Source organism: Caloenas nicobarica, chromosome 15 (assembly GCF_036013445.1).
Source record: "Caloenas nicobarica isolate bCalNic1 chromosome 15, bCalNic1.hap1, whole genome shotgun sequence".
Taxonomy (NCBI): Eukaryota; Metazoa; Chordata; class Aves; order Columbiformes; family Columbidae; genus Caloenas; species Caloenas nicobarica.
In genome coordinates, this window is record NC_088259.1 from 15,999,043 (window position 1) to 16,013,769 (window position 14,727).

Sequence of the window (14,727 nt, forward strand, 5' to 3'; positions counted from 1 at the left end):
TGGAAATACTGAATCCATGTGAGTTCAGCCACTGTCCCAGTTGCGTTCGGCTTTTAGAAGATATTCTTTGCTTCTGTTGGCTCATCTCTTAGTTTCCCTCCTGAGTTATAATACCCTGAACTATAAACTCCAATGCAGATAGATGCACAAAGAAGCAAAAATAATCATGTGCTTAGAATTGTGGATGTGTGTAATTACAGTTTAATCTTACTATAACACACCCTCAGAAATTCTGAGTAAATGCACTTTATGTAGGGATGGTTTGTTATAACACAGTCTGAAGTTTGTTGTGTTACAGTAATGAAAGTGCCTGGTCAATATATTGATAGATCGACAGATAATCTACTTCTATGCAAATTACTTCAAATTTATTAACATTTCAGTAGTATTCTAAAATTAAAATAATACAAAATACAAAGAGTAGGGTGAAGGCATAAGCAAATATTTGCATACATATTGCTTGCATTAAGAGCAGCAAGAAAAAGATTGTTTTCTCTAAGTCAGCCTGGTGTAAAAGATCATATTAATAGGCCTGACTACTCAGTTATTGCTATTATAAACAGAGTTATGGTTTATAGTAGCCTTTCTAAAAGTCGGTTTAGTCTGGATCTTCCTGAGAAGCCTGGTCTGCTCACAGATTTTGCTGTCTGTAGCTCAGTTGGTTTAGAAAACAAACAAAAATGATTTAATTCAGTACTTAAACAGTGAGATTATAGTTAATCTGCTTATGCTAGAACATTGGTGAGGCCAAAACACTAGCTGTATAATATTGTTGCAGCCAACCTGAATATTTTCTTGTTAAACGATCTCTGTATATCACTGGCATGCTACTTGATAGAAGTTGAGTGGCTGAATTTGTGCGTTTGTGAAGTGCCTTGAGACCCTTGGAGAAAATGTGCTAGCATGTTTTTAATGTCTCTTTAGGTCTAAGACACATCAGGCTGTGTTTTATTTTTTTCATTGTATATATTATAATGATGCCAACACTGGAGTATTTACTGCTTTTCATATGCGTGAGAATGCTAAACATATATATTTTTGAAGGAAATTCCAGAAGAATGTGAAACTAGCTTGTAACAATAATTTGTATGTTTGTGTCCATTGTTTTCAATAATATGTAAATTGTTACAGTATAGAACTTACTTTGAACCCTGCTACATAATTAGCTGCAGTAAACATCAGTATTCAATTTGGAAAATCTGTAGCCAAGTGTTTTATTAGAATTTCATGGAAAAGGAGAATGTGAACAAAACCATAGAGCAGATAATCTGAAATGCAGTTAAAAATAATGAAAACCAAGCACCAGCCACATAAACATACCAGATGAAGACACAGCAAATGAAGATCATAAAAAATAAACTGGAATAAAAACATGCAAGGCCCGTCCTTCACTGAAGTAAATAGCGACATCTGCATCAGGAGTGATGAAACCTTGGTCATTTGCTTTAGTGGAGGGTCCTGTCTGTGAAATTCATTATAAGTCTCATGTTTAGGAGGAAATGACAGTAATAGTAAAGGTTTTTTGGTCAACAGGTTGCATAGGGCTCCTGCAGAGATTTGATGTTCTGACAAATGTGCTCCTGCAAATCCAGTTAAGTTGATTTTAAATAGCCCTTGTGTTCCACCCTGCTATGGAGCTGGCACACAAGGACATGAGTCTGTACTTCAATGGCTGCAGTTCCCAGTCCACATGTGAGGATAGTCCTGTGTTGTGTGAGTTGGTGTGACACCATTCACTCCGGTGGGTGAGGCTGGAGCACACATCCAGCTTTGCTGACTGGCCTGTAAGACTGGAAAACCTGAGCAGAGAGGCAGGACATAGCTGGCTGCATCTTACAAACAAAGAATCTTAGAACAGTTTGGGTTGGAAGGGACCTTTAAACATCATCTTGTCCAACCCCCCTGCAGTGAGCAGGAACATCTTCAACCAGCTCAGGTTGCTCAGAGCCCCGTCCAACTTGGCCTTGAGTGTTTCCATGGATGGAGCATCCACCACCTCTCTGGGCAACCTGGGCCAGTGTTTCACCACCTTCAGTGTAAAAAATTTCTTCCTTATGTGTGGCCTGAATCTCTTCTCTTTTAGTTTAAAACCATCACCCCTTGTTCTATCACAACAGGCCCTGCTAAAGAGTCTGTCCTCATCTTTCTGATCTTGAACTGCTGCATTATATTTGCCAAGTGTAGGATTCTTCAAGCCACCAGTGTGATTGATCATAACCCCCAAAATCCTACGAAAATCAAGAGTAGCATTACAATAATTAGCATATGTTCTGTACTCACCTGTACAAGTCCATGTATTTGCTCCTCCTTGTTTGTCTTGCTAGGTACACCAGCTCTGGTACTAGCCTTTCTGTGCTGTATCACCATTGCCTTTTCCAGTGCTCCAAACCCCAATCAGTTTCCAGATCCGGCATGAAATCCACTTTTACTTGTATCTCAGCACTGTACTTTCTAATATATATATGAACCCTAAAGTGCCTGAGTTGTTTGCTCAGCCAAGTCCACCAGCCCATCTGTTTCTGTCTCTTATTGCTCTCACTTTCATGTGTGTCAGTTCCCCATGCATCTTAAAAACATATTCAGCTGCACAAGAGATCTTGCCTTGCCTGTTTGAAGACTTTCGTAGAAAAATCCAAATCCTAATGAACTTCATAAAGTACTGCGAAAGAAAATAATAACTCTGCCCTAACAGTTTATTTTATGAGATCTCTGGTCATCTGGTATGTTGAGAACTTTAGTACGTGTTTTATCCTCCTGAAACAGGATGGAAGAATCTGGTATGTGTCCTAGATATTGCTGAATATGGTCAAGAGGGCAGCAAACACTATAAGTAATAAAGTTATCATGAGAGCATGTCCAAATTCCGTACAGTCAGCTGATTTTCCTCATGGGGAGTGTCTAGATTCCTGTGCTGTCAGTCATGCAGCATGCCAGCCTGATGGGGAAATGATGCTAAAAAACATCAGGGAAAATGGAAGAAGGATGAGACATACTGTAATCCAGGGTGCTTTGCCCAAGGCAGGAACATGGTTGTGTGTTGGTGTTTACAAAAGGCCTGGCAAGGCATTGTTCAAAAGAAAAGAGGTGTGATTGTGTGGGTTCGTGTGGGGAGGCGTTGGGAGGATGTCAGCCTGCTTGCTACATCACAATTTCACATCTTTTTTTGCCAGAATTATCAGGAAGGTGTCTAGAAAGCTGGTAGAAGGGAGCTCATTCTGGAGGAACAGTACCTGCCTCAAGAAGCAACAAGAGGTCAGTGGTGGGTGCAGCAGAAGGGGCTTGAGCGGGATTTGCTTGACAAGGAGTCAACGACATGGCAAATTACAGAAAACCTACGGGAGGGTAGGATACAAAAAGGGAGGAGGCAATAAGAGAAAGATTATGATTAGGGAAAGACTGAAGCTTGTAGGAGGAGGGAGTCTTAAAAGGGATGGTGAAGAGAGAGCAGGGTAAGGGGAGAGGAGTGAGCAATGGATGGGGAAGGTGGAAAGGGAGGGAATCTGGGCAGAGGAGAAAATGCCTGGGAAGAAGTGAAGGGGTAAGAGTTGAGGGGGGCAGGAGAACGGAGGAATAAGCAGGGGCGCAGGGCCGGGTGTCCCCGAGTTTGTAGCCGGTTTGTCATTGCCCTGCGGCGCGGTGGGGCCTGGAGTAAAACAGCTGGAGCGAGCAAGGGGGCGCCTGGGATGCTCCGTGATGAACGGCGGAGGGTCCGGGCCGCGACCGCAGGCTCGGCATGTGCTGGAGCCGCGCTGCACTTTCCCAGCCCCCCTGCCAGGATGGGGGGGGTCGGAGGGAGGGAGCGAGCGAGCGGGACGGGGCCATCGGCATCCAGCAGCAAACAAGCGCTCCGGAGCCGCGGCTTCCTGGAAACGGAGCCCAGCTGGGTGACAGGCAGCGGCGATAAGCGGCGGCTATCGGGGCCCTCCCGGCCGCCCGGCCTCCCCGCGCCGCGGAACAGCGCTCCGCGCCCCGCCGCCCGCACGGCAGGTACGGGACACCTGGCCGCGGAGAACCGCGGGGCGGATCCCGCCGGGGGCTCCCGGGGGAGCGCGGGGTGCCGGCTGCGGCTCCGGGCGGGGAGAAGCGCTGTCCCGCCCCGCTGAGCGCCGGCGGAACGCGGGCAGCGACCCCCGCCCTGCCCGGCGGCGGGAGGTGCGGGGCAGGGGCGCGGCGGCACCGCCGCTCCGGGCACCCGGCGGAGAGACGGGGCCGGGACGCGCGGGACAACGGGAGGCACCGGCACCGCATCGGTAGGTGAGAGCTGCAGGGCACCGAGAGGGGGCTATGGCACCTATGGGGGGGGGTACATGGCACCTATGGGAGGGTGCATGTCACCTATAGGGGGGGTTAGGCTCCTTAGGAGTCCGCGGACATCTGTAAGTAACTGTGAGGCAAGCCTCCAAGGATGCTGATATTCCTTCAGAGGCTGCACTGGCGCAAAGAGGGGCGGTAGCTTTTTATCCAGGGGTAAACACATTCACAGCAGGAAACACCCAGGAACCCCCTGGGACGTGAACACTGGGCTGGAGCTGGTGGGAAAGAGGAGCAGGACAATGTTTATGCCATCCTGTAGGGTTTGCGTTTTGGAGATGTCATTGCATGGGCTGGTTATATTTTAGTGAACTCTTTGTCTGCACGGAGATTACATTTTATTTGCTCATAAATACGAATTGAGGTCTTGGGTCACAGCCCAGTTACATTTTGCTTCAGACGGAGTTTAATTTCCCCTTTTAAAAAGTGTTTTAAATAAGTTGGGCCATATGGAAATTGAGTTGTTCATCAACCAGAGAAACTTGGAGGAATTTGAAAAATAAGGTTACATATTTCTTGAGCCATTTCTTGAGTATTGAACCAGAGTCAGAGTGCAGCACCAGTACCCAGAACTCCTGATTCAGTAATTTCCTTTGTTGGGATCAAGACTTAATCCGTCTCTACCTGTGTTTTCACAGCTGTAAAATGGGAGCTACACCTATTAATGAGGGGCATTACAGATTCTTTTTGGAAAGACCTTAATTAAAAAAAAGGCAAAGGAAAGTCATTTGTAAGGGTAGTAGACAATGTAAAATGTACCTGAGGGAACATTTCATGTTGAATGGAGAGATATGTCTGAGAAAGATGTGTCTAAAGGAACATGCATATTAGAAACTTCTTCTCTGTTGTGTTCATTTCTTGTGCAGTTAATCGCTTACATGCTGCTGCTCTGAATTCTGCAGAGGGGATGACATAAGCACCACATGTAGTAGTGCAGGAAAAGCTGCACAAAACCTGCCAAAATGGGCTGTAGCTGTTACTGAATGGCAGGCCAAGCCCACTTTATGCCCCAGGTCTAGACAGACACTTGTGTGAGATACAACACATGCCATACAGTAGTGAACAACGAGCTTGGTAAAATTTTCCTCTGATTAGAGTCTGCATACTGTTTACAGGAATCGAAGGGCTTCCCTGAGAGGGCAGGTCGTGTGTCCCTGTCTAGTGCTCGATTCTCGAGTCAGTCAGTAACGTTGTGGTTATTTCTGTTAACCACATGGAGCCAAGAACAGGGAAATACAGGCCAAACAGTGAGTTATGTAATGGTATTCCCTAAGGGGCAGTATAAAAATGAAATTATTTCCTTCTGTCAAGACAAAAAGCAGCAGCACGGTTGCTCTACAATGTTCACTCTGGCCCTGGGTTACTTCGGAGCAATCCAGGCAGAGAGTTGGGACCCTGTAATAGCAGATCCACCGATACCACTTGATTCCCTTCCACAGCTAATTCCTTCACAAATACTCCTTTGCAATATCATCATAAAGAATCCGAGAAGTGGAATAGATCCATTATGGCTAGAAAGGGAAACCAGACTCAGTCTATGGGGAGGGGAAAGTTATGATTCTTTTTCAGGGGTTTGGGGAGTGGTAACGGGAGTTACAGTGCACTAGGACAAAAACAGAGGTTCCGTGTACAGAAAGTTGTACAAAATAAAGCAAGAGAGTGAGAACTGTCCCAGAAGGTTTGTTAATTATGCCATTTGGATGAAATAAGTAGAAAGGCTAGATTGGAAGTGAAGGAGATATTTATGTAAAATTGTAGGTTTAATATTAGTTAAATACACACACTCGATCTTAGCCAAAAGGCTCAGAAAAAGGGAACGGACAGAGTTGAATTATCTAGACTGTTGTTGGCCAGGGTTGAATTTTGGAAGGTAATTGGCTGGTGACGATCCAAAATTATACAGACAGCAAGTCTTGCAAGGGACACCAGCCGACCTTTAATGACTGCAGGTGCTTCGGGTGCTGGGTTCAATTCTAATTGTAAGATGACGCCTCCAGAAGTGCAAAAGGGACACACATATTTATGAAATACCAGGTTTGTCCATTTTTTCAACTTTTCCATTTCTGTTGCCAGTTTATTCTCCCTGAGCACAGATTGCTTTAAACCAGTATGTCTTCAAAGACAGAATGCCTCAAACCCATAATTTATATTCAATTCAACTTTTTAGGGAAAGAATTTAATTTTCAGCCAATCAATACATCTAATCATTAATAATTTAGAGGATCAGAACACCAAGATGATCTTGTCTTCTATGTCACTAATACAGAAAATACTGCAAGAGTAGTTAGCAAACCAAATTATGTGTAACTGATCTAGATTTGAATTTAGTTGTTTCAAATTAAATAATAAAATTTGTTTCATGGGGAACTTAAAATGCAATTATTATTGGAAAAGTAACTGTGTCTGTGATATTTTGTTATTAATCAGATATGTTCTTTCCGTGAATTCATCCCTGGCCTGCTTGATGGAGTAGCAAAAATCCACTTTCATTATTTTTTTAACTCTTGCTACCCCAGACCGAGTTATGTGGTGGCCCTTGCAAATTGCTCTGGCCTTTGTATCATGAATTAACATCCACAGCAGAGTTTATACCTTGAGGTGTGAATCTCAGTTGCACAGTAAAATACCCATAATATCTGTCATTGGATTATAGTCATACAGAATGACTGTAAGATTTCCGACTGAATTGTCAGGACTATTAGTGATTAAGAAAGCAAACTGACTTGGCGCTGTAAGCTTTTAATCTTGTTTTTCTTTCCTTTCTCTACGACTAATTTGTTCAGACTACGAATTTGGAGAATGCTGGCAGCTCAAGCTGGGATGTCCAAGACTTCCATTAAGAGTCAATAGGTTCCTATAATTTCAAGTAAGGCCAGTAAAATCTGTTGATCCTCAAGAGCTCCAAGAGCCAAGGACTCCAAGTTTCAGTACAAATAACTAATAATAGGGGCATCAGAATTTAACAGACTCTTCAGACATTTTGGCCTCCTGGGCTTCTGACATACCTCATCTGTAAAATGGTGATAATACAGTAATATTTACATAGTACCGGGGAGATGATAAGAAATCAATATCGATCTTTCTCCATTACGTAGGGAGGGTTGTATTTATGATCAGAGAATGGACCTTGTTCCTCTTAGCTGAATACTTTCCTCACTTATTTCATATGGTAGGACCGGTAGTAATAAAGCACTCGTCATTTTGTTTAAAAAAAGCTGGCCTGTAGAATGTGTGCTCACCACAAGAGTTTTCTCCAACCATTGTAGAAACATTCTTAAACTTGTAATTTTAAGCTATACGTAAATATCAGTAGCTAATATTCCATGTGCCTATGAAGGTGAAAAGGGTGATCTGATTACGTGTATTTGCAGCTCTCTCTCTATTTCACATTCTTGCAGACCAGAACAACAACATAACTTTCTTCTTTCAGGATAGTTAATGTTCTGGCCCAGAATTATAGCACCAGATGTGTTGCCACAGAAACAATTTAAAGGGAGAAGGAATTGTGAGCAAATTGTCTTTCTAGTGGAAAATGTAAAAGCAGTATTCACGTTTTAGAGCTTCTCACTGGTTCCTGTGTGTGTTATACATGTGCACAGCAGAGATTAGGGGAGAATTTTGCTTTTTTGTTTCATACATCTGTTAGCATTTTGAAATTCTCTATACAGGGTTGAAAATTGAAAAATATCCTATTATGGGCGCAAGTTATGTACCTTAGAGACTTTTTAATTAAATCCTGACTCACTTTTAGAAGCTTTTTTCTTGAACAGTGTGCAGTGTGCTAGCTGATTTACTTAGCTTCACTTGCAACTTGCTTTGGAATATATTTCCAGAATAGTTGTTTCTGTGAAAGTAAGGAAACATCTGACTAGATAAAATTATCCCAGATTTTGATGCTGAGAGTTAATAGCACATTTTTACTTACTACAATAGACATGCTGATGAAAGGCGGAATGTACATAGGAAATATTTTGTTTCCAGTCTTGCCCTGGAAGCTTTAAAGAGCCAAAGCCCTTGATTTAAGGTAGCATTACTTTTTCTCAGAATAGTTGCCACAGGATACTCTACTTGGCATATCTGTTTGTCAACTATTACGAAAATATTTGTCTGAACAAAATGCAACATCATTTACTTTAATATCCCCTTTTCACTTTTTTGACCACAAAAGGATGTCTTTATCTTACAGTTTTGCAGACTGTTTGGGGTAGAATAATGAGAAAAACATCCAGGAAGGCTGGATGGAAACGTAGCTGAAGGAAACATAATTGCATTTATCTTATCAAAATCCAGGTTGAAGTTCATGTCTCTTAGGAGTGATGGAAATATTTTACCATATGCATCTATATGAGTAGTGCCACTCTGTGATTTTGGAGGATAATGAACATATGGTGTTACGCCAAGAAACTTTATTTTATAATTGTTTGTTTTGTTTATTATTTTCCATCTGTGAAATTTATTTTTTAAAAATGTTTTTTCATATAGCCATACTTTTAAATGTCCCTCAGTTTGGAAATATGTAATTTATTTCCTTTGTTACTAATTTTTTATTAAAATCTAAGATCTTCACTTTTCCTTTGATGAAATTGTTTGTAACGGAAGTATCAGAATATATCCAGGTATATTAGAGTTGGGAACAGATATGCTTGTGAAAATAGTTTGACCTTATTTTAAGTGTCCCACAAGAGTAATCTTTTGCAACCCATCAGTTTTGGAATAGACTGTATACTGTGTCACACATTTGAATTTTGGCAGGTTCACAGGCATGTGCATCACCAAACAAGATCTGCCACAAAGATAAGAAATTCATCTCTCTCTTGCATTCCTCATTCAGGCAGAACTCCAATGGTGGGTGTGGAAGGAATGCAGAGCTGGGGCCAGAGCTTGTGTCTGCACAGGTTAGAAATGAACTTGCAGTGTGAAATTTGGATCTGAATTGGCGTCCATATTTCCCTAGAAGACCACAGAGATTTGAGTCCAGGTTTCTGGTTTGGTTCTCCCTGGAGCTAAATCAGGCCTTATGTTTGTAAACTGATCTGAATGTCCCATTAATTAGTTCACACCCCTTTTGTTCGATCCCATGAGAAGATGAGTTAGTCTTTCTTGAGGCAGTAGAGCTTTCCCAGACAGACATTGTAAACTAGAAATATAGGTACTTACAATTTTCTTAAAAATGTCCTTTGGGCCTGAAATTTCTCATGCTTGGTTTCAATCCAGTATTGAATAAGACTGGAAAGTTTGAATAATGTCAGTTCAGCTGCATGTGAGTTATTCAAGTGCATTTTAGAAATACGTACTTTCCACTTACATTTTTTCCATAATTCTCTGCACTTACATAACCTCTGTTTTATTATTTAAATTGACACAGACTCGAAGAGGGAAGAGTCATTCTCCAATACTGGAACTCAACAGATAAACAACAGGGAGGCAGTTCAAAGACCTCAGTGTACAGTTTACTGCTTAAGTGTTAGCCTGAATAGCTTTATATTTCTACTAGTGCAGACAAAATATAATGTAAATAACCTTCAGTTTATCGGTGGGCTGAATGTCTGCAATTTTTACCTCATGTAATTGAAATTTTACAAGAAGAGTTTAGAAGGTTTCTCTGAATCATAAAGAAGGATTTTGTTTGATGAGATCTGTAAAGTGAAAATAGTAGGCCCAGAGTTTTCAGAAAGATTTGACACGCAGAGGTATTTCAAATGCATACGCAGCCGTTTGCGCAATTATTACAATAGAGTGTACATGTTGTGTAACTGTGAATGAAAATGTGACCAATACTTGATCTACAGGGAAAGTTCAAAGGCTTTTTTAAAGTTTTGAAGATAACCGATTTGTAGCAAGTTGGTTACTTGTTTTCTACAATGGGAGGTAAAACAGAAGTACAGTTAAAATGGATGGATCATGTCTAAAAATGCATCGATTTAATTCTCTCAGTAACATCACAGCTTCAGCATCACCGTATGTTTGTTTTATAGACATATATAACTGCACATTGCTGTGTGCCTTTTTTCATGCTTTTAGTACGATAGTATATGCCCAGGCTTCGTGAAGATTTGTCACTAGGCTTTTGTTATTCATTGTCTGAAATGGAAGCCCACCCAGTGATCCCGAAGGTAACGCCACCTTTGAAGAGAGTTCTGCATGTAGAATACTACTTTAATTAGCCACGACTCCCACTGAAACAATAGAGCCAGCCTTTGTGTAACTGCTGAAGTCACTGCATCTTGTTCCCAATTCCAGTGAGGCTGAGTTGTGCCCCTCCCTTTTTCTGAAGTGTTCACATGCCAATGTGTTGTGCAAGCAATATAATTTGTTAACAAATAAAGAATAATTTAAATAACCTTAGAAAATCAGTGCAGGCATCCCAGCTGCCGACAAACAAACATCAGAAGTGCGTGCAGAACAAGTAAGTAGCAGTGCAAAGTATTTCAAAATTGCTTGAGCTTGGGTTCTTCAAGAAAAAACTCACAAGTTGAAGGAGTATGTGCTCTGCAGGAGAAGACTTTGGATAAGAACATATACAGTATCTTCTGGTAAGATCTCCAGTCCAGACAGAATTTCTTCATCTGCCCAGCCTAGCTTGTCTCCTCCAGAGCTGTAATAATACATTATGAATCTTTCCCCCATATGTGTATTAATTTGACTGCTCTTAGTTTCATTTAAGGCAATAAGCAAGTATATTTTGACCTGTAATTGTCAAATTATCTTTACAATACAATAAAACTGTAGTTTGTTGTAAAATATCTCTCTTGAATAAGCCGAGTCATATGGAGCAAAACACCATTTTTCTATTATAACATTGAATGCACTGTGTGCCATTGCTGCTGTAACTGTGTAAGGATCTGGATTTAATTCTGGATCTGAGTTAGTATATTGTTGGAATAATTTGTCAACATGAATATGTTGTATCTGAATGGCCGTTTCTGAATTTTGAAGATCACTCAAGAGTGATTTTTGGCCAGTAAGTTCTCTGGCCTGTACACTCTCAATGACCATTCTGTAGAGGATCACAAATGTGAGTTCATGAGATCTGCGATCCACACAGCGATGGTTTGAGGGTCATATTGCAAGGGTGGGAAAACTGTCAGGGGACGTAGAACATGACAGGGACTTGGTGTTGTATCTGCTGCGTGTCCAGCCAGGCGTGGTTCCTCACTGACGGGAAGGCGGATCGCTGGAGTGCTCAGAGCACCTTGCAGCATTCTGGACACTGCTGCCGTCAGCTCAGGCTCGTCTGGCAAGATGTGTCATGATTCTGTCTTTCACAAATCGGGCCTGTCTGATGCCAAAAAAGATCAGTGCACACATAGTGCCTTTGATATCACAATACTGTGATGTTGAACTGTTTTGCCTGTGTGTTGTCCTGAAATTTAAAGTTCTTTGCTGGTGATCTCAACCACTAGGACTCCTTAAATTATCAATCAAGCAACAGCTATGTGAATATAGACCATGCATTTGGCCATCCGTTTTTCTGTTAGATCTCTCTGCAGCTCTAGTAACTATAACTTAATGCAAACCTGACTGGCTTTTCCCTACACACCACATTCTGAAGGCGACTGTTGTTTGTCTCTATTCTATTAGGACAATAGGAGCTGATGAATTAAGGATCAGAACATACAGTGAGCTGATTGATACCTTCAGTCTTTAGTTCATTGCTCTTGGGTAAGAGCTCTTCACTCTCTTGAGTCTGCGTATGTTGGCATTACAGTTCATTCCTTCCACCTTGAAAAGGAACTAAGAGAATTTTCTTACAGGGTTCCCAGTTTTGTGAAGTTGCACAATCCTATTCTGCAAGAGTGGTCTCAATTATAATTGGGTCATAGGTAAGTAATGGAGTCTGGGTAACACAGACTAAGTCAATTTACATCACAAAAATGAGTCTTGTTTTATGAGGCATGAAGGACTTGCCCACAGATTTTTTTGTAACCTGAGAACTGTAGTTGTTCTACACTTGCCATGCAGTCATACTAAGCCTTGTTCTGTGCTTAAATGTAGTACTGCTATAATTTTGTCTCAGCTGAAGTTTTTTTAAATGACATAGCCATGTGATTTAAAAGCTCCTGCTGCTGTATTGTTATGGTAGTGTTATATGCTAATACAATTTCCCTGATGCTTCACAGCAGTACATCTGTACTAGTGAAGTCCTTGTAGTATCTAAAAACACACAAGTAATAAGCCCCTCTCTAGAGATTTTAAATCCTGGTCTATATTACAGATTCCTTCCCTCAGCTAAATTGGGTGAGGTCTGTGAAAAATGGTATCTTTTACCAACATGGCTGAATTAGCAAAAGATGCAAATGTAGCAGCAGTTATAGTGCACAGTAAACTCGTGCATGTGTTCGTACTAATTGTTTTAAGTCTGAGGGATAGTTGTAAATGCGCTGATAGAAAGCACAGGCTTGCCAAGTTGCGCCATTCATTCTAGGAGAACTTTTTGTAGTAAAAAATATGAACATTCTGATAGCAGCGAGGTGCTGGTAGTATAGTTACACAGAAGGTGTTCACATCAAAGGATTTTTTTAGATTATCTGCAGACTACTAATGCCTTTCAAAACTATACTACATGTATTAAACCAACAAAGCTTTCTTGTGTAACTGTATAGATCTATGTTACAAAATTTCTGGCATAGCTGTGAGCACTAAGAGGAACGTTAAAAAATGAAACCCGTAAAGATTTAATTGTGCTGGCAAAAATACTCATAGAATGCTCCTTTTGCCAGGATCGCCTCTGTCTTTTGGGGAGAGAAGTAGAAACGCACTGGCAGAAGACCTCAGTTATCTCTTTTGTTGGAGTTTTGTTGTTGTACTTACACATAGATGCAGAGTGAACCAGTCCAAGGTCTAGGAGAAACCCCTTGTGATGCTGAAAAATGTGAAACACTGAGCAGCTGGTGCTGCTAGCTGCAGTAAAAGCTTTGAGTCCTCAGGGAGCAAACAATTGGGTTCACAGTCTTTGAAGAAATTTGAGACAGAGAGTTGATTGAATTTTTTTTGCACACAAAACTGAAATGCATTTTCACGAGTGACTCTTGCCGTATTTGTTGATGATATTCATAACATTTCAAGGGACCTTAAAATTAGATTAGCCTTTGGCCTAAATGTCGAAGTGGTTTGGTCTCAGCTGATCCTGCTACTGAGCAACTTCTGCTTAGCACTTCCAGTAACGTCCGCCTTTTCTTTCCAGTGAATACCTCTCTTGTGCTTGGGCTGGGTGATGTAGAAGAGTCTGACATTTCCAGGAATTTATTATCTCTGGCAGAAGTCTTGTTAGTGTGGGTTGTTGATAAGTGGGAAAGTAAACATGTGGCTGATGGGGCAGTGCGTTTTCCGTGGCTTACCACCAGTCCGATTTCACGTCACAGCACACAGTGGTCCTCTGAAGAAAAACTTTTCTACCATTAATTAATTTCAAAAATTATTCTTCCTGTGTTATTTTGATTATAACTTATCTACTTTTTGCTCATTTCTAATGTAGAAATAGTTTTTTATTGTTTACAAATTCCAGTCACATTAGAGACATCATTTTCTGGTGTTGCTAGAAATACTTCTGATTTAAGAAATAAGTGTGGCACCAGTATTAACCTTTAATGAATTTCAAAAGGGAGTTTTTATATGCCCAAATAGATTCTTTCTATTTGGTGACTGTGAAGTATTTGAATTAAATAGCAGCAACAAAACAGGGCTGAAGAAAGGAAATTTATAAAGGCCAAGGCAGATCTGCACTCAGTTGCTCTGGAGGAAGGCATCTCCAGTCCTTCAGAGATGTGTTGTCAGAACGGTGTATGTGAGCTCTCCCTACACACCTTCCAGGAAAACGGCTACTTTAGAAAAAACACTCGAAACAGTAGTCTTTGCTAAGCTATATTTTTTAGACTGAAATAGGTTTAAGGGGTGCTCCATGGAGTCATGATGGTCACAGATTTTGTAGTCTTTCCTGGGCAAACTATGTCTGGAAGTCAATACACAAGTTTGACTCTTCTTTTCGGAAGAGTATTGCTGTAATTCCGTTTAGGCTTGGAATAATCAAAAGCTATCTTCTAGGCAGAACCAGACTGACAAAGCTTGAATATCTGGTTTAAAAGTACGTGTAGTCCAGTTCAGACTGCATTTTGCTTAACTGCTCACTTCACCATATGTATCCTTATATACATTAGTCTTTCAGCTGTTTCCAAAGCTATCTCCTTTTGAATGTTTAATATTTAAAAACCAATTAGTTCCATTTTGTTTTGTTTGGATAGTTTGCAATTAAGCATTCTTTCAAGTGGGCTTTATTTAGCTAATTCCATCACAAAAATAAGCTCTAAGGGAATGAAGATAAGTTCAAGCTAGCCAAAGTTTATTTTTATTATTAATAATTTATATTATGGTAGTGCCCTGGGGAACTAGGGCCCCACTAAACCCGGTTTCCTCTGTATG

The 14,727-nt window shown here is 41.0% G+C and overlaps 1 protein-coding gene across 10 annotated transcripts in view; it reads left to right on the forward strand.

Moving 5' to 3' along the window:
* Positions 1-3,769: 3,769 nt before the first annotated feature.
* Positions 3,770-14,727, forward strand: part of RIPOR3 (RIPOR family member 3) — a 52,262-nt gene continuing 41,304 nt past the window's right edge. For 3 of the 10 annotated variants that reach the window (XM_065645902.1, XM_065645911.1, XM_065645909.1), the window contains exon 1: positions 3,977-4,250. The gene's annotated coding sequence lies outside the window, so the exon portion shown is untranslated. Of the gene's footprint in view, positions 4,255-11,892; positions 11,974-12,065; positions 12,135-14,727 lie in introns of all 10 variants that reach the window. The other 7 variants (XM_065645903.1, XM_065645906.1, XM_065645907.1 and 4 more) reach the window with 6 other exon arrangements.